The 21,708-nt window shown below is 41.0% G+C and overlaps 1 protein-coding gene across 2 annotated transcripts in view; it reads left to right on the plus strand.

Moving 5' to 3' along the window:
* Positions 1 to 21,708, plus strand: part of DDX18 (DEAD-box helicase 18) — a 516,018-nt gene that overhangs the window by 217,155 nt on the left and 277,155 nt on the right. The gene's annotated exons all lie outside the window — the stretch shown is intronic.

Below are 21,708 nucleotides of genomic sequence, written 5' to 3' on the forward strand. Positions count from 1 at the left end.
GGCTGTTTTGTGAGAAATAATGTATCTGATTTTAATTGGCTTCAGTGTAGTGATTACAGTCCAGTAGTAAGATGGCTGAACTTGCTCTATGATTGGTTTCTGTTTGAGAATGATGGCCAGTTATGTTCTTTGGCAGAATATTTAGGATGGAGATGTTCTCCTGGATATTTTTTAATTGGTTATTACGAGTTGTAACCTGATCAATGAATACTCCATATTTTTGCATTCTGATGTGCATACAAGTTGTGCATACAAGTTGCTGGACATTGTTCAGTCGTAGAATAAGATGATTTCTGATTGGTCGTCAGTATTTTAAATACGGAGTCATGATTTTAGTTATTAGATCCGATGAAGGGTTATAAGAACCCAAAAGCGCTAATTGTATTTGTTTTATATTTTCAACATTCTTGGAGAGTTTTAACAATTAAAGTGGATGTATTTTATCTTCAGCCTGGTGAGTATAGTGAAAATTAATAGAGTGAGAGTGTTGGTGAATGGGTGACTGAGTAAAGAAATGTATATGAAGTGTGAGATAAGTCAGGAATATCCCATAAGTGGAATATTGATTGCACTGGTAATGAATGCGATAGTGAGTGAAATGGCGTATAAAATGAAAGATGTTGATATGTGATTCAAAAATAAGTGGGGATTCCAGTAGTTTTTACATCTACAAAGTAGTTGTAGTTGCTAAGAACAAAATATGGATGATGGAAGTGTTGGTTTGTCTGAATGAATGTTTAAGGAAAATGGGAATGACCTTGCATAAAGATAAAAGTAAGGGGTGGGTAATGTGATGAAAACTGGGGGTGTGCTTTTCAGTGAATGAGGTACCTTTTCTATTGATAAAATTTGGGGAAAATTGGGTAGTTATGCAATGAGACTGTTTGATAAAAGAAATGAAAGTAGTATGCCTTATGTGGAGGACAACTAGATTAGCATTCAGGGAAATGGTTATCTGGTGAGTTCTTTTTTTTCCTTAAATTGTTTTATTGAATTTTATAAAACAAGAATATGATTTACAGTATCATAGCAAACTAAACCTACTAAAAATATTTACATGGGTGCTAAATTGATAAGATAAAAAAATGCCTTCAAAGTGTAGTATGAGATCATATACATATATATATATATATATATTTATATATATATATATATATATATATATATATATATATATATACACACACACACACACACACACACACACACACACACACACACACACACACACACACACACACACACACCAGTCTTTTTTCAGTATTTCCACCACCTTTTGCCAGGAATTGTAATAAGAAGTGGTCTTAGTTCTCTTCCTGATGGTTGACAATTTCTGCTAAGATACAGATAATACAGTACTTCTAAAATCTTTAAAATTTGGAGATGTTTCACTCTTCCAGTTTGTTGTGAGTTGTTTTGCATGCAGTGGAGGGATCCATAGAAGTGAAAACTTTACTCTAGAGAGACATTGAGGAATGGAAGCATTAAAAAAATTAAAGATTCAGATGACCGGAACTTATCATTAAAAACAGTTTGGAAAATGATTTACCTTATCCCAAAATTATTTAAGTAGTTGATAGTCAAACGTGTGCTGCCAGCTGCCTTCAATTTTGCTTTACATATCCAATAATTTCTTGTTCAAATATTAATTCTGATTTATGTGTTGTCAGATAAGACCTAGGAAGAAATTTCCAGGCAAATAATTTACAATGGATTTGCAGGGAAGTGCATTTAGGAGAAGCAAGTAGGAGCTTGATATTTTATAATCCCCCAAATGTACTTTACAATATATTTTAGTGCTTTTAATTTTATTTTATATTTTTTGATAAATGACCTTTTCCTTGGACAGTATGCTTTAAGTAAATGAGATATTCAGCATTTTAGGGGCATTTTGTGTAATAGTTGGGCTCATTAACTCAAATCTATTTCTAACACATTGCCTTCGATTTGTGTTGCTAGCCACTTACTGCTGTCCAGATTAAATTTATTTTTAATTTGTTCCATTGATAGAAGTTTGCCTATGTGTAACTATGTGTAGCAGTTGATGTCAATAGATTATCTCCTTTTCTTTAAGAATTTTGATTGTGGCCACATGAAAAAGTGATCATATAATCTTGGGTACAGGCAATTGGGTATAACAAAAGTATCCAAGCCTTGATATCTGGATTCTTGTTCAGATAGTTATTGTAAAATTTTAATGCTTCATTTGTAAGGAGATTATTAAATACCAACTCTGTGTATTGCGGTGACATGGTATTTGTTTCCAGAAGAAGTGCTTAGCCACAGAGATAATGATAATATATAAACCTCTATATCAGGAAGATTTATATCCCCCGCTTCCCAATCATTCAAGTAATGATTAATAGCTATCCTGGGTCTACTATTAAACCATAAAAACTTTAACATTATATATATATATATATATATATATATATATATATATATATATATATATATATATATATATATATATATAGTTTAGAGGGGGAATAGAGAATGTTTGTATAAAATACAATAGTTTTCAAAAATATTTTTATTATGTATAATCTGTTCTCCATTGTAAAAAAGAATTTGTTCAATTTTTGTATGAGGCTTTTCATATGGTTTAAAATATTATTATAATTAGCAGTTAGTGTGTCATTTCAATCCCTAGTTAATATGACTCCTAAGTATTTAATTTTATTATCAGGACAAGATATTGAGAACCTTTCTTATTTAAATTGTTTTTAATCAGAGTTTAACAGCAGATGAGAAATAGACTGAAAGTAATCAATTGATTAAAGAGTTGAACCTTAATTTCTATGTTCTTCCCAACCAATATATTTTTAATATTTGTATTTATTCTAATATAGTATGCAAAGGGCTCTGTGAGTAAAGCAAGCAAACCAGATATAAAGATTATCCTTACTTTGTGCCATTAGTAATTGGGACATGTTTTTTTTCTTCTGCATCAATCTTAACAGGGGCTAAAGACTTTTCATAAAGTGATTTTAATAATTGAGCAAACCTGTGTGAGAATACATAGGTTTCTAATACTAGGGTTAGATAATTCCCGTTAACCAAATCAAAAGCACTGTTTATATCTAGACGCACTAGGGTCAGTCAAAGAAAGCATTCTTTTAATGTTATCATAAGTGTTCCTGCACTTTATGAAGCTCGTTTAATCCTAATCTACTGATGAAGAAAGCAGCTGCTTAATTTTGTCTGCATGGACGGACATGAATAATTTATAAGCAACATTCAAAAGGGATGTATATCTGTAAGAGGAACATTCATTAGCACTGTTTTCAGATTTCAAAATAGGGGGATTTACTATATACTTCCACGAAGGAGGTATGTCTGTGCCTTCCTTTACTAGATTACACACTGTTAACAAGAAGTTTGTTTGTGTCTTTCGGCTTTTTCCCGGTCAGGGTTCGCCACAGCGGAACTCTGGTCCGCTAATGATTAGCAGTTGATTTTTACGTACCGGCTTGCCACGCCTGATGCACAACCTTCAACGAAGGTACGCCCATTCACGCATGTCTCCACGCAGAAGACGCTCTAGCTGAGAATTGAACCGGACAGCATCTTACTGTGAGGCGACAACGCTACTGCAGCACCACCACAAACAAACAAGAAAACTACAGCTTCCTTAGGTAGTTCAAACATCTCTGGAATAATATCTATATCAAGCAGACCTGTCAACAAATCAGGGACAAATTTTAACAGAATCAGGGAAAAGTCCAGAAAAAATCAGGAACAATCAGGAACACTTTTAAAATATTAGTGCTATTAAATTGAAACATTGAGAAAATCTGAGCATATGAATTAATGCACCTTTTCTGAAGTAAAAGAAGTGTATAACTCTTAACTATTGTCATTATTCATTAAGTGTAATTTACCACCTTTCTGCCCAAAGTCACTAGTGGATTCAGAGGGACAGAGCTAAAATTTGAGTCAAAATCAGGGACGTCTGTGAAAATTAGGGACAGTTGAGAGGTATGATACCAAGTGCTTTATTACGTTTTAGCTTATTCATTTGGGATTTAAGTTCAGCCATTATTTATCATTGAACTTAATATGTTGATCCTGTAGTTTATCGCTTGTCTTAAGAAAAGAACTTGTTACATGTTGTGGTTCTTAATTCAGTATTTTGCAAATTAATGGTATGCTAATGTTTTTTAAATGCTTCCAGTATGCCTTCTAAACCTAACGCTTTCTTCCTGGTGTATATACTTCCTTTAGATTTCATTGTATTATCTTTTTAGTTCTATTAGCAATTCTGTTTCGATTTCTAGGGTTCATCGAATAAGTAACAAGTCTAATCTTCTCTAGATTAATCCTAGTTTTGTGATGCAGTATTTCTAAATATTTTTTATTCTTCTCTTCCAGTTCATTAGTTAAGTGCTTCATCCCTTTCTGAATATTAAATTTTAACCTGTCAATGTTTGTTTGTAGCTCTATTAAATGTCTACTTATCATACCATCCTAAAGATTTGCTATACAAATAAGACTTCAGTGAGTTATTTACACACACACACACACACATATATATAGGTACAGAGGTTGGTACTAGGCTATCGGCCCTAGGGCCTAGATAAGCCCCTGGACCCTTGTCTAGCATATATATATATATATATATATATATATATATATATATATATATATCTATCTATATATATATATATATATCTATATATCTATATCTATATCTATATCTATATATATTGTGTGTATCTAAAGTGTCTTCATTGAGGTTTATTTATAGTAAAGATTGTATTTCTTTAATAAAACAAATTCCTTAAAATCCTTTGATCTGAAGTAGTTACTTCATTTGCTCTGCAACCTGTGGGTATCGGATCTGACCTCCGATCCGAGCCGGCAGCTTTCCACGCTACAAGATCCGAGCACCTAGTCCCTCCCCTACCCATAACCCCCTGCAACATGCTGTATTACCTCGGATCGTTTTTTGCTGCGGCTGAAGCAGCTACCTTTGAAGAGCTCCTTGGCTTTTGGTGAGGTTGTTACCTTTCTCAAACTTTTTTTTCTCCACTGGGAAGATTGTAGTTTTTAGTGTACGTGTGAGTAGTATCCCTGGGTTTTGTTAGTCGTAGTTTAGATACTCGTTATTTTTTAGTTGGTTGTTTTTCTGTGTGACACCCCTCCCCCCTTAGTGTTTGGGTGTGTGTGAGTGTTAGTCAAAATGGCTGAAGGGCCCAAAGCTGTTTTTTCAAAGTGTACTGAGTGTGGCCATAAGCTTTCTCTGGCTGATGGCCACACTCAGTGCATTTTATGCCTGGGGGTGGCCCATTTATCAACGGCCTGCCCAATATGTGCGGCCTTTAACCCCCGGGCACTTAGGGACAGTAAGAATAAGCTGATCCTGGCGGGCTTGCTTCCCCAGGAATCGGCTTCTTCTTCCTCTCCCGCTCAGGCTGCCTCGGCAGCCCCAGTGCCTTCTGCGCCCCCTGCTCAACCAGGGACTCAACCTCCCTCTTTGGATGTGAGCTCGGGGGACTCTGGTGCCTCTTCCTTCAAAGAGAAGAGGCACAAGGACAAGGAAGGCACAAGTCTCAGAAAAGGCAGGCTGAGACTCCACCCTCAGCCCCGCCATCTAAGCTGGTTAGGTCTGACTCAAGGGTCTCCGGATCCTCCCCCTCTCTGCGCCGTTCACCCTGTTTTTCGCCGGAGTATCGGTCTCCCTCGACGACTTCTTAGGTCGACCAGAAGCCTCACCGACGCGGACATGGATCGGATGATGCATCGATTCATACAGACCCAAATGCAGATGGGGGTGCTCTTGCCTCCCCCTCTCTGGGGGGGGGGAGTGCGGCCCCCATTTTTGCTCCGATCACTCCTTCTCCGACTCGTTTTCGGGTCTCTGAGTCATTGGATCCGGGCCCTTTCGGAGCCGGGGATTCGTCGGCACTGATGGCTCCGGTCTCTTCGCCGACTGTGCCCTCGAGCGTGTCGGATCCGAGTTCTCGGGGCCGAGGGCTGAGCGTCAGATCCGTGGGAGTTGGTGTGTCTTCGGCGCCGCTGAGTTTGGAGCATACCTCTCTCTCGACTCTGACTGCATCGGTTCCGACCCCGATTCCTACCTCGGAGCCGAGGAGATTACTTTCTGAGCCTGGCGAGAGTAGTTCTCCTTCGGCTTGTAGTGGAGAGGGTACTGTCGAGGTCCTCCAGTTCCCCGGTTCGGGCTTCGGTTCCTCCCGTACCCCCGCTGCATGTGGGTATATCCTCCGTCATCCGACCATCGGGACAGCCTGCTCAAGCCCTCCAGCTGGTTCCCCTGGAGGAACAAGACCCCGTTGACGAGCCCTCTAAGGACAGTCTCACCAAGGAGGTCCCTCGTAAACGTAGGTGTAAGAGGAGGCACCTGGACTCCCCTGAGTCCGTCACCACCGACACGGATTTAGATGAAGGGGAAGGTTCCCCAAGGTCACCCCCCAAAGATGTCTCTTTCGGAGACATCATGGAAATGTTGCGTATTAGAGGGGGGTGGTCTGCCCAAAAACCTTCCTCGGATGAATCAGTGTCCCTGGAGGCATTGGAGGCAGGCCCGTCTACCTCCATTAGGCTGCAGCGAGACTCTATTAAGGAATATGCTGCAGCCCCCCCGGAGTCCATGTCGGTCGAGGACAAGAATGTTTTTTCAACTCGTATGGCCACTGTAAAATCCATATCTAACACGTCCATGCAGCTACTCTCCCATGCTACGGAGGGAGTCGCTAGAGCCAGCGGAGCCGGGGTCTTCTTGCAGCGTCACGCCTGGCTCCATCTTTGCGATTTTGCGGATCCCTTCAAGGCGTCCTTCGCAAATGCGCCCTTTGACAGGGCTTCGCTTTTCGGCAAAACTGTTCGCAAAATGCTGGTCCAAAGCGAGAAGGACGGGAAGACGCTGTCTGCCGTCGGAGTCTGCTTCTGTAATCCCCAACGATCCTTTTCAAGGAATCAGAGGGGACAAAAGAAGCTGTGGTTCCGCAAGTCTCAGCAGTCCCATCCAGCTTCGGACCCCTCATCCTGTAGAGGCAGAGGAGGACAAGGTGGGTGCAGGCCCAGAGGCAGAGGGGACCGCGTAACTTCGGGTCTAGCGAACCTTTCTCGGACAGACCCTTTCTCGGACAGACCCGCGCAGCAGCCCTGAGGGCTTACCCGGCTGTCCCTCTCTGGAGGCAGTCGGGGGGGGCGGTTGACGGAGCACCTGTCAAATTGGGAGTCCATTACGACAGATCGATGGGTGCTCCATATCATATCCAGAGGTTATTCCATCCCCTTCATAAACCTTCCCCCCACGACCAGACGCCTCCCCGATGTACCACCCGATCAGAGGGAGGCAGCGGCTTCAGAAGTGTCGAAGTTGCTATAAAAAAGAGCCATACAGCCCGTCCCCCCAGACCAGTCCAGATTGGGTTATTACTCCAGGTTCTTTTTGGTGCCAAAGAAGACGGGGGACCTAAGACCCATTCTAGACCTTTCCGCTCTGAACCTGTTCATTCCCAAGGAAAAATTCCGGATGGTCACCCTCCAATCAATTCTCCCCTTTCTGCGGGAGAACGACTGGATGTGCTCTATAGACCTCAAGGGTGCGTACTACCACATATTGATGGATAGACGATCCAGAAGGTTTCTCCACTTCCGGCGGGGAGTCGGTCATTATCAGTTCAGGGTTCTTCCGTTCGGCCTCACTTCATCCCCCAGGGTGTTCACCAAAGTCATGGCAGTGGTTGCAGCCCACCTGAGACTTCAGGGCATTCTTCCCATGCCTAGACGATTGGCTCCTTACCGCCGCCAACAGGCATCAGCTCTGCGTGGCAAGAGATTATGCTCTGACTCTTGCCCAGAGCTTAGGCATCTCAGTGAATCTACAGAAATCCTTTCTTTGCCCCGTTCAGGTCCTAGAGTTTATAGGGGCCAGGTTGGATACTCGTATCTCACGAGCTACTCTAACTTGCAGCTTGTTGTTTCAGGTACAAGCCCTTCTTCAGAGTCCTGCTCTGGCGGTGGAGTTAGTCCTGAGGGCACTAGGGTCTATGGCAGCGGCGATCGGTCTCTCCTTTCATGCACGTCTACGGATGAGGGTATTTCAGTGGACCCTTCAAGTTCAGTGGTCTCTATTACTCCACCCGTTGAACACTGCGATACCACTGAGCAGAGTTTGCAAGGACTCCCTTCTTTGGTGGCTCCACACGCGAGAACTGATGGAAGAGAGACCCTTTGTGATTCCCCCGCCCCAAGCCACATTGACCACGGATGCTTCTCGCCTCAGGTGGGGGGGGGCATTGTTTGGGCAGAACCGTCCAAGGCACGTGGACTTCTCTAGAGACCGCTTTGCATATCAGTGTCCTAGAGATGAGGGTGGTGGTGGTGCTTCTAGCATTGCAAGCTCTCCACGACCTTCTCCCTCTGGGGACTATTGCAGTCCAGATGGACAACATGTCAGTAGTCTGGTACATAAACAGGGAGGAACCAGGTCTTACCCCCTTTGTCGAGAGGCTATGAGAGTTTGGGAATGGGCGATATCCACCAACTGGTATCTGGTAGCAACGCACATTCTGGGACGGTCCAACATATTATCGGACAAACTGAGTCGAGTAATTCTCACTCTGTATGAGTGGTCTCTCAATCCATCTGTTGCGAAGCAGATCTTCCACAAATGGGGTTGGCCTCGCTGCAATCTTTTTGCTTCTCCATTAAACACAAAATGCAGTGAGTACTTCACAATACTTTCCCCCAAAGAGGAAAATCCCAGAGACGCTCTAGTTCATGCTTGGCCTCCCGGTCTCCTTTATGCTTATCCCCCCCTCCCGCTTATGATAAAGTTCATACAGAAAGCCTGTCGGTTGGGGAGCAGAGTTATCCTCATAGCCCCATTCTGGCCTCGCCAGCTCTGGTTTCTTTATCTTAGGTCTCGCAGTGTGACTCCTCCATGGATACTGGATCCCATTCCAGACCTGATCTCGCATCCTGCAGGATACCAAACCCCAAACCTGGTGAACCTCAAGCTTGCGGCTTGGTTGATCCAGTGCCACTGATGGCTAGGACTCCCGCTCTTCTCCTGTGAAGGCCATACTGGTCGCGGCTCATAAGCCGGCTACCAGGAACATTTACAATAGTAAATGGAAACGTTTCTCCGTCTGGGCTAAAGACATGGGCCTTGGTCCATTTACATTTCCTATTCCGACTATCCTGGACTTCTGCTGCTGATTTTTCGGCAGGGAGCAAGTGCTTCTACGGTTAAGGTGCAGTTAGCCATCTCCCATTTTCATGTGGGAGATGGCTTGGGGTCCTTGGCATCTACAAAATTATGCAAAACTTTCTTGCGGGGCATCTTTCATTTGAAGACGCCTGTGAAAGCTGTGGTACCCCCATGGGATTTGACTTTAGTCTTACAAGCCCAAGTCCACCCTTTGAGCCTGCGGCCTTGGTTCTGTTAAAATTCTTGTCTTGGAAAACAGCCTTTTTGGTGGCTGTTACTTTGGCCAAGAGGGTTTCAGAACTTCAAGCACTGTGTATGAAACCCCCCTTACCTCATTTTTCACAAGGATAGAGTGTCCCTCAGGACTAACCCGTCTTTCTTACCTAAGGTGGCTTCAGAGTCAAATATCAGTCAATCAATAAATTTACCCGTGTTCTTCCCAAATTTTCAGAATAGAGGGGAGTACAAATTGCATAAACTGGATGTACACAGACAACTGTGTTTTTACTTGCACAGGACTAAGGACTTTCGCAAGTCGGACCAGTTGTTTGTGTCCTTTGCAAAATCAGCCATGGGTAGAATCATTTCCAAAGTGACTGTAGCAAATTGGATTTGTCAGTGCATAATTCACGGGTACATATCTTCAGGCAAACCAGCTCCTTTTGGAATTCACACTCATTCTGCAAGGTCTATGGCCACCTCAGCAGCCTTTTGGTCCAGGGTTCCGTTGGACGACATATGTTCATCAGCTACCTGATCCTCTTCTCATACGTTCATTTCTCATTATAAACTAGATATGATTTCGAGAGTTGGGGCTTCCTTTGGCTCCGTGGTGCTTCGGAATATCCTTCCGTAAAGGCCACCCATGTTTTTTCATAGGTAGCTGGGGGACTCTGTCCCACAGGTTGCAGAGCAAATGAAGTAACTACTTCAGATAAAGAAGTTATGTACTCACCATAACGTTCCATCTGAGTAGGTAGTTCATTTGTCTGCAACCGACCCCCCCTGCCATCCCCTGAACCTTTGTCGGGATCTCTGGTCACCTGAAATTCTCTTGTCAGGAGGTTAGATCTGGTGTAATCCTCTGTCGAGGTTATGAGTTGTGTGATGGGGCAAAAATCGATCTGAGGTAATACAGCATGTCGCAGGGGGTTATGGGTAGGGGAGGAACTAGGAGCTCGGATCTTGTAGCTTGGAAAGCTGCCGGCTCGGATCCAAGGTCGGATCCGATACCCACAGGTTGCAGACAAATGAAGTACCTACTCAGATGGAACGTTATGGTGAGTACATAACTTTTTATACAGGATGGTATTCTAGTGATGTGTGTGTGTGTGTGTGTGTATCTAAAGTGTCTTCATTGAGGTTTATTTCTAGTAAAGATTGTATTTCTTTAATAAAAAAAAATCCTTAAAATCCTTTGTTATACAAGATGGTATTCTAGTGATAGCCCCCTTTTGTCTTGTGTGTCCTAAATCAAAAGTAAGTGTATTATGATCTGATAGGGGACAAGAAATTACTTTAACTCTATCTAGCTTTGTAATTAATTCTCTTGATAAATATATTCTATCAGTTCTTGATGAGAACCATGCCTATGTGAATAAAGTCTGTAAAATGAATTTGGGTCAGCATATTCATTTATATCTACTAAATTAAACATGTCCGTAATTTCAGCCAATGCCCTTGCAGTTTTCTTCTGTGTTTTATAGAGTTAGTGTCACTATCATTTATTATACAGTTGAAATCTCCAGCTAGTATTATTTTACCTTTGCGATATTGTATAATGTCTTTGCTGTTTATAGACCAGGAAACCAGTAGAAATTCATTCACTGATATATATATATATATATATATATATATATATATATATATATATATATATATATATATATAAATTGTCCCATTTAACTCTGAAGTTACCAGACAAAACATTCCTGATCTATCCTGATAAGTATTAGATTTTAGGCATAATGCCTGAGTTCTTCCACAGAATCATTATACCTTTTGTCTTTACGATGTGAGCTTGCTAAAACTGTATAGTTAGTAATACTAAATTTGTTTAAATCTATTTGTATGGGACGTATTTTCTGTAACAAAAAAAAAAAAGCTGTATTAAAGATTTTTAAATATTTAATCAAACTTCCCCTTTTGCAGCTATTATTTAGGCGATTTACATTAATGGAAATACATTTCATACTTAAGCTGTTATTTACAGAATTTCTATGCATGTAGATGTGGTACTGCCAGAGAGAAGAGTAGAAGTATACATAGAACTAGAATAAATTATTTGACTATTTGATATGACTGTATTTCTAATGTAGTACTTGGGCACCCATAAAAGAAGAAAAAGGAAATAAAACATTCAATTTTGAATTAAAAAACAGACTTAATCAATGGAGAAAAAGATTCCCTGCACTTGAATTCCTAAGCCATCCAAGTACATCTTCTTTAGTTCCTATCCAAGTTATCCCTATGTCTGACTATAACAGAAAGTAAGCAATTATTATTTTATACTGAAGTATGTATGTCCACCTTATCTGAAATAAAGTAAAACTGCTGTAACCATTCTAGGACAACCGCGTGGTAGCTACTCTCTTCTTCACCACTAAACCGCTCCTTGTTGTTTCCCTTATCTCTGAACTTGTCCTGCTCTCCCTTAGTCCCTACTTCTCATTTCTACTGTTGTACTCATATCTGAGTTTCAACTCTTTGTCTTCTAGACCTCTCCTCCTCTTAATCTGCCTTCCCTATCCAGCTGCATACCTTACGTCTCCTGTAAAACCTTCCTGGCTATATCTTCCTCCTAATGTACTTCTATGCCCTACCTTTACTCCCACTGAAACCACCTCAGGTCAGTTAACTCTGATTCCCAAGCTGAAACCTTCAACCTCTCCTGTTCAAATGCCTTCTATCTGATTGTTTTCTGGGTTTCATCTGACGGGTGTAACCCTGCTCCGTTCGCCCTCGCTATGCTTGGGCTCAGTTTGCTCCCGTACCCTACCCCCATTCCCATCCACCCCATTACAGTTTCCTTTATACCAACCTCTCTCTCCCCTTCCTGTTCCACCGGCCTCACAAACTCCACTTCCTGCAACATAACCACTCCTACCCACAAAATCTGTCTGTCTTCACTATCTTACCTCATACCATTTTAATGGCTCCCCCTACTGGTCCATCATATCAAAGTCTGCCCAATATGCATTACCTTCTTATTCCCACAACACTCCTCTTCATACTATCCTCCATGACCACCTACCACTCTTACCTTCAAAACCCACCCTTATGCTATCCATAAAACATCATTCCTGTTACTTATACTATCTCCCAGCTCTATTTTACCTCTTCAACCATATGTCTGTTTAAGCACTCCATCCTCCAAGTCCATATACCTATCTATAAAAAAACTAAGTAATTGCTATATAAACTCCAACTTCATATTGCCACACTTTGTACTCTTAGAAAAAAACGACTCTGCTCTGGAGACATCCATCCCAACTCAGGCTCAACTCCCATTCGTACCTACCTGACCCCTGCCAAGGCCCACCCCCTCCACAAACTCCACACAAATTCCTCCCCATCCACAACAGCATGTACAGAACCTAGCCCCATCACAAAACCTAACCGTTTTCTCACTAAATATTCAGAGCCTAACAAACAAAGTCACTGAGCTCCACAGTTGGATGGCTCATACTACCCCACACATTCTCTCCCTATCAGAAACTTGGCTAAAGCCACAAATCTCTGACAATGAAATACTTCGACCTGGCTATAGTATATTTCGCTCAGACAGATTTACTGAAAAGGGAGGCGGAGTAGCCATATTGTACTCCAAAAGCCTAAATATCTCACCTTATCCCTCGCCTATACCCAACGTCTACCCAGCAGAAGTTATAATACTAAACTGCCATTTGAACCTTCCAAAGAAATTTGCTGTTGCTTCCATCTATCTTCCTCCAGGTAACCATTTACCGATCCTTGAAAACATTCTATCGTGGTTCTCCCAAAATATACCATATGAAACCCTTATACTAGGTGATGTCAATATCGACTGGTCAAAACTCATTACTGACTCACCTCAACTCAGTATCCACCTATATGGCTTCCACCAAATGATCTCATCCCCCACTCGCTTCCACAAAACATCATCACTACCATGATCTTACCACCCTACCTGACTCCCTCAGTGACCATCTCCCTACCTCTATCTTAAGATACTACTCTCCAGCACCAAAACCACACCTAACTAGAAACTGTCGGAAACTATCCAATTTCAATTCCACTCATTTCAACTCTATTCTCTGTAGTATAGACTGGACCATACTAAAACAAATCCCACTAGACGATGCTGTAATTATGTTTAACAACATATTTCTGAATACTCTAGACTTCCTAGCTCCTTCTAGGAAAATCAGAATTAAATCTAACTTTGCTCCATTGCTATCTAAAGAAACAAAATTACTAATGAAACAATGGGACAGTGCCTGGAAAGCCTGGACTAAAACAAAACAACTCCCCCTCCTTCACAAATCTAGACAACTAAGAAACCTATCGAAAAAACGTACTACATTAACGCGATTAAACCCAGTGAAAAGCAATGTTGTATACGAGTGAAGATGAAGGGGGTTTGGGGCTACTAAATGTAATTGTTCTTCTTTACCCAATTTAATACTCTCTACAAGTTTAAATGAAGAAGGTGATAAGTTCAATGTTTAAATATTAGTACAGCAAATTCTGTGAGATGATGTTGATGTTGATGATGTTGATAAAGAAGATATATATATATATATATATATATATATATATATATATATATATATATATATATATATATATATAATTGAAGTTAAACGTTTATCAAGAAGAAAATATTGAAGTGGAAAATAAAAGTTGATGATACAGAGAAAGCTAGAAAGATGTGGTATAGTTATGTGAGGAAACAATATTATGTAAATTCATGGGAAAATTTACCAGTAGAAGTGATTAAAGCCATTAAAGTCAGGAAAAAGTAGTGTAACAAGATAGTGTCAGGATTTCCTTTGGAGACTGGTAATAACTAACTTACCAGAGTGTCATATAAAAACAAAGTTGAAAGAGGTAAAAAATAAAAACTCGCAAGGGGGTTTAAACGCTCCAAATCCCAACAGCAATCCAACAAATAATTGCTGATATTTTTGCTTTTATGGTCTGATGAAGCCCTAATGGGTGAAAGTGCTTACCTGCACTACTGGACTGGAATAAATGGCTTTTTATACCTTTTTGGATGACATTTGAATTCTTCAGCCTTGCTTTGCTCAGTCACCCTGTGGTTTTGCTTGTTAAAGTTGAAAGAGGTGCTTAAAGTGTGTTTATTTTGTTGGGAGGAAGAGACAACAGATCATGTTTTTAATGTAACAGTGGTGACTCTCTGGTAAAAATTATGTGAATAAAACATTTTTGAGATGATTAATGATGAACAGTGTAGATCTGAATGATTATGTATGGATATTATGATAGAGTAATGTGAAAAGGGTAGATGATTTATGTTATGGAACATTAACATGGGTTGTTTGGAATGAAAGATTGAATGAAATGGCAGATAATAATGTGAACATTTTAGATTATGGTTTGGGAAAAAGGAGTGGGTGTCAGTTATGAAAGAGGAACTTGTGCAGACAGGGACCTAACTTTTGACCAATGTGTGTACATTGTTGTAGAAAGGTCGTATGTTGAGTAGCTTATGAGCATAGGGATTGTGTTAAGATCTAGGGATGTCACTGCTCATTAGGTCAACAATTGAATGTAGTGCCCCCTTTTGCATGCGTCTGTCCAGACGCGTGCAGTGGCTAGAGTGTCCATGGAGATGCCTTACTAAAGGGATACAAGGCCTAAAAAAACATGTCCTACATGGATGGAATCAAAGCCCTGCCACTGTATTCTGTGTTCTACAGACTGCTAGGAGGTGACCTGTGTCTGACATGCAGGGCATCCTCAGACCCAGTACTGGTGGATTTACTGCGCATTGACAGGTCATATATCATCGGAAATACTCTGCCTAGGGATCTAGGCCTCTTCTGCAACATCAGCAGAACAGTTTGGAGGTACATGTTATGTCTCACAGAAGATACCACTGCTGTAGAACAGACTACCCATCCACATGGAGCAAAGTTCATCCCTGTCCATATTCAAGTGCAATTGGATTTGCGGATGGGAAACAGAATGTATTACAGGACTGCCTCCTATGCTACTAATGGTCAGAAGCAGCTCCTAAATGCTGTATGCCATGCAGGGGTCCCCTCAAATTATCTATGGTATGATCCCAGTTATTCTTATTAGGGATAATATATAATTATTGACCATTGGGTAGGATGGGTAAGGCTAGTCTATGACAAAGTGGGGTAGGTTAATTCAAGCACAAAGAGAGATTTGTAAGGCTTAAAATGACCCACAAGGACACTTAGCCTAGTACTTAAGAACAACAATGAAGATGTTACAAGAAAAATGAAATAGTAAAAAAAAAAAAAAAAAAGTGTGTATATATGTACCTGTAAATATGTACAGTTTGTAAATACGTACATGATTTTTTTTCTTTCAATTATGTATAAAATAAAGGACCCCTTCTCTTTGATAGGGGCCTTGGGATCTTTTACATTCAGCTCCGCTACCACCAATTCAAGCAGATGGGACTTTGGTTTAAAGTCTCATCCGAAGATGACGCACACAGGAGTGCAGCACCTCCCTTTTGCTGACATTGCGGTATTGTGTTCAGTCTACCCTGCGTGAGAATAAAACCCGCAGCCTTCTGCACTAAAGGCATGTGTGCCACTTGTTGCACCACAGACACTGTCTGTTATTAGTTTGCCTTGGATGAGGTGGGCGAAAGACGTTACAAAGTGGTTACTTCTCATCAGAGTCTGAGATTTGGAAGGGCTTGGCAAGGAACTACCATCTTTCTTGATAAAAACTGGGTGATTCTATCCGTGAGTGTAGGGTTTCAAGTACACTCTGGGGATCATTCAGATTGCCCTACTGGATAGGGACACTGTGAACTAACACTTAGTGGCACGGTGCCTGGGCAGTTTTTGGGCTAGGCTTGTAAAGGCTCCAGGACCATTAGCCTAGTACACACCTATGAACCTATAAGTAAAGTTTTCTGTAGTTTGTTAGGCTCAGTGATTTGTCTGTAGTGTGATATTATGCAGAAGGGGGTCTTTCTTGGAAGCTTCTTGTTCAGTAAGTAGTTACAGCTGTGTTGCTGACATCTCGTCTTGTTGTACTAGATCTTCCAAAGTGTTTCGTTCGGCACACAGTCTCCTTTCCCTGGTGAAGATTATTGTTAAAGTACTAGAGATTTGATAAGGCTGTCTCTTTAGTTTCTTCATTTGTCCCTTGTTTGCCTTCCTGTGTTTCTCCATAATGGAAATTCTTTGAAGTATGCGGAGAAAGAACAAGGGTGTATTATAACTGCTGTGCATTTTATGTCACAGAGTCATGTGACTTTTGTACGCACTTGTCATTAACAAGGTTGAAATGTTACCTGGCTGCTAGATTGTCTCCATTTATGATGCACTTGTTGAGTTACTAAACACTTCAAGCAAAGCTGCATCTTGTCACCCTTCCTGTTTGTGAATTTCATGCACAATATTTAAAAGGAATAAATAGAGTATCCGGTTTCTGAACTTGGTGGTTTCATTGCTGTCTGCAAATAGTGTCCTCTTAATTTCAAGTGATGCCCGCTCGAGTGCTTTTCTGCTTAGTATGAGCTTGAGAATCGGCATATCCAAAGTGGAGGTCATGTTTGTGTTGTAGAAATAAATAATTACTGTTGGCAGATGAGGTTTTCCAGGTGGAGGACTTTTAAGTATATGTTGGTCTTTACACAATTGAGGCTAAGTGGGATAAGGAAATTGTCCATAGATGCTGCTGTGCTAATTTCGTCGTAATTGCTATGCATTGTGGTGGTGAAGTCAAACCTGAATCATAGGAAGAAGCATTGTTTATATCCGTTGCTCTGTCCATCCTAATCTGTTTTCACAAGCTACCAGTCCTAACCAAATAGGTGATATGACCGTTAACAAATAGCAGAAGTTACTTTAGTTTGAGGAGTTGTTGCGTTCATTTCCTAGATAGTGTGAAAAATTTAGAAGTGTAGAAGGTTGTTGGACTGTTGAACTGGAGCTGCTGTTCCCATGTTTTTGAATGGAGCCAGCTAATATGGTTTGAGTTTCTAGTGAAGATGTTCCTTGGGATCGTGTAGCAGGAACTATACCAGCCAGTCCCTCTGAGAGGTCACTGAGCATGCACTGGATATACTGGAAAGATGATCTACATTAACTTGTTTAGAAACAGTTGGGGCACCCATAGGATGAGCTTGGAGACGGTTGTTGGAATAATAAGTCTGGTGTGCATTGATCAGTTTGCTACTCCTGCAGACGTCACCAGGACATTATGCTTAAGAGGTCGTGATGGATGAAATGTTTCAGTCGATACCTTGCGGGACTTAAAGTTCATGTAACTGCAGTTTTAAAAATACTGTTTACATTTGTTGACTTCCAGTTGACTTTAACCATTTAATATAAAGTTAAATGGCTCCAGATACAAGTGTATGCGCTCAGTTGTAAACTATGATGTTAAATATCACAACCTTAAATCTTTAAGCATGTGCATTGAAGTGACACCCTGACCACATGTGCAAAAATGGGAAAAGGATGGATGGATGGATGCATTGCCACACTTGTCTGTTTATTAAATTTACTGGACTGTCCTGTTTATGATGTTTATATACCTGTGTCTTTGGTTCATAGGTGTTTACTAGGCCCTAGGAGGCCCTTATAAACCTAGCCATGTTTTCCTTTGTAAGTGTTTGCATAAATTACCCAGGGGCATATAGCTGTGTGTAGGTGGCAGAGCATTTGCAAACTGCCTGTGTCTGGGGGGGGGGGGGGGTGCTTAACCTGGTCTGTGATTTTAATTGAACTTGTTGGCGGGATAGATTTGTGTCCCAAAGACTCCACCGTCTGTGGAATAGACTCCCTCTCCATGTCAAGCAGAGTACCTCTCTAGCCCTGTTTAATAGGAACCTGGACGACTGGATGAGAAACGGAAAATATACCCCTGGGATCCCATCTGTGTCCCTGCTGGACAGGAGAAACAGATGCTGACTTTGAGGGAGCATGGACGAAATTCTTGGCTAAGCTTATAAGGGCCTCCGGGCCAATAGCCTAGTATCATCCTATGAACCTATGAGACTTAAGTTATGAAAAAAATTGTGCACTGTCCTATCACAGCATTTTTGTTAGTCATTTATTTTATATGTATGTATACATATATATATATATATATATATATATATATATATATATATATATATATATATATATACATATATAGGTTTACTATCACAATGCCGACTTGCACGGCTATGAAGTATTCGAACAAGAGATGTTCGAATACTTCATATTTCGGCAGGTGATGTGAGCGAATGTTACCATTGCAAATGGACTCTGCATTCGCAATTCTAACGTTCGCTCATGTGAGGGGATCGTGGTACAGTGTGGTTAGGGAAATACATCCCTTTCCTCACTGTAGTGCGATCTCGGAGTTGGAATATTAAGGTAGGGGGGGTGCAGGCGCAGCCCACAGGGGTGCAGGGGCTTGCTCCCCTGCATAACTGTGAGTTTAGGCTTGGTAGGTAGGTAGTTATGGGACGGGTGGGAGTGCTGTGTATTGCCGTAAATGTCGCGAGCGACATTTTCGACAATACACAGCTGTTTTTGACTTTAGGTTAATTCAGAAATGTTCATTTCCGATGTATAAATTCGAAAATGCAGACACATTTTTTTCTGATTTTCGAATTTATGATAGTAAACCTATATATATATATATATATAGATATATAGATATATATATATATATATATATATATATATATATATATATATATATATATACACACACACACACACTTGAGTGCTAATGACATATACCTGTTTTCGGTCTGCTAGCCCTGTGGTGCAAAACTGGCAGCCTGCTCGAATGTACTTTATCCCCCAATCAGGCCATCTCATGTCAGTCAAACAACAGTATTTCCCCTCTCTGTCTTGCTCAGTGTGCTCTTTCCCGTCATTTTCAATTTCAGCAGACTTAATACGGTCTGCCATTTTAGAAGAGATGAGCAGTTCATTTCTTCTACATAAGCTTCAGTTCTTAAGAGACTTGGTCATTGCAGATGTTGTCTTTGCTCTTTATCTGCCTCTGTAAGTTGTAGTTTTGCTGCATTGTCACCTCTGAGAAGTCATGGTCTGTAGTAAGTAACCACCCATCTATATAGTACCTGGCCTTCCATGCTACAAAAGTTGGTGCAAGTCTTGCTCCTTTTGATAGCTGTTTACCAATTAAGCTATTGTCCTTGGATTCATATAATTTTTTGCAGCTTAAGAAAGTAGTACCTGGTAAATTGTCTCTGTTTACACTGACGTTTGGTAGAAACAATCCACAGAGCTAGTTTTATTTTGGCAAAATCCAAACTGTTCACCCTTTCCTCGCCTTCCGAAACTCCAAACAGACATGGATCTTTTCTTCTAGTAAAAGCAACTGCAGTTGGTTTAAACTATACCTTTGCCTCAACTGTGTCATGCATTTCTTGTGTTTTTTTTTATTTTACCAACCTTATTGCTTCATATTGTTCATACAGAAAATTACAGTCTTCAACTTTGCATTCTTCCATTTAGTTGGCAGTCTCCATTTAACAGTTCTGGTAAGTACCTTAAATCATGCAGTATTTCTCACAGTAAAGTTTCAAAGTCTTTTGTCTTCTGATTTCATGGCAGGCGCAAGCATCTCGGTCGGTCGGTCCACATCATGCCGTCTATCCCTACGGTATTACTTCCTCACTTTTCAGCATTTATTCTACCAGGACATTTTAGTATTTTTACATTTTCGAGTCAAATAATTTGTTTGCTAAGCTGTTGTAGTAATCAAATAAGCAAGTAAAACAACCAGTGAACAGTGACCAAATGAGGAAATATTGAAGCAACCAATAAATCTCCAAAGGCAAACTCAAAAAGATATGTTTTAAGGGATCTTCTTTGTCTAGTGAGAGTCAGGGATGTCCTTGTCCACCCTGCTAAATATCCAATGTTGTAACCTGTGATGAGCAAAGAAGGGCTCCCCAGAGTAATTAAGCTGGACTCTTGGCATCCTCCATTGTGTAAGGGTGGACGAGAGAGGGGTATGGCCAGGACAGTGCCATTCAAGAAGTTCCCCTCAGTAGGAATTCAGCAAAGCAAAATAAGACCAAAACCTCGTAAGCGACTAGCGTAAGTGACTAAATTGGCAGCCAGTGTTGGTTCCACAAAACCAGTGTAATATGATGGTAATGAATGAGCTCAGTCAGTAGCTAGTTTGCATATGATTGTAAAGTTCTGAATCTGTAAGCCCCAGGTGCATGGTGTTACAGTAGTCCAGGACACCATTACATTTTCCACTGTCATAAGATTTGACTGAGTAAGATGCTCGACAGTGGAGTTGAGGAAGATATTCGATAGGTGAACTCATGAAGACATTGCAACAACAGACACCTGTTAAGGCCAAGCCATTTGATACATCGCTCTTAAGTCATGCATCTTTGACACTAACGTCAGTTTGTTACCATATTAAGTAGTAACAGGACACATTTGGAGCAAATGAATTAACACTGGCATGAATGACCATAGTAACAGGTTTGAAGGTACTGAGCTTCTGCTAATTGTTGACCCATCCAGTCATGAAATGGTCAACTTCTAAAGCTAGTTAGTTTAATGCAGATGTGGAATCTTGAGGGAAGGAAGGTACAGCTTCATCAGCTTTAACAGTGATCATTCAAGCCTTAACCTTCAAGTAGTGTCCAAGAGGCAAACAGCACCAGGTCCACAGCAAAGTCCAAAAGCTTCCCACATGTCAGAGAGAAAGGTGAGGAGATGTATAATCTAGACGTGACCGTCTGAGAATGTCCGCAAAGTTAGGACAGAAGCCATACTATGACAATACCCAAGGTGAAACTGTTTGTGTCTTTTGGCTTTTCCCGGTTAGGGGTCGCCACAGCGGAACTCCGGTCCGCTAATGTTTGGTAATTGATTTTTACGTGCCGAGTTACCAGCTCTGATGCACAACCTTCAACGAAGGTATGCCCATTCATGCATCTCTCCACGCAGAAGATGCTCTAGCTGAGAATCGAACCGGACAGCGTCTTACTGTGAGGCGACAACGCTTCCGCAGCACCACCACCAGTTCAATTGGAATGCATGTGCTACCATGTCATTTGCTGAAGGACCAAAATGGAATGGTGTCAGTCTCTTACCAGTAGAAATCATTGAAGACCGTAATAACGTACATCTTCAGACTACATCTACACTGAAAAACAGTCTGGGATACCTCAAAGATTGATTATCACGTGAATACAAATATAGTTGCACAAAATGACCTTCTTAGAAACTTGTCAACAACTGGGAGATTTGAGATTGGTCTGTAATTACCTAGGCCAACTGTCTGTAAACCTTCCTTCCTCCGTATGG

The sequence above is a fragment of the Protopterus annectens genome, chromosome 6.part0, assembly GCF_019279795.1.
Source record: "Protopterus annectens isolate FY-2018-M chromosome 6.part0, PAN1.0, whole genome shotgun sequence".
In the NCBI taxonomy this organism is placed as follows: Eukaryota; Metazoa; Chordata; order Ceratodontiformes; family Protopteridae; genus Protopterus; species Protopterus annectens.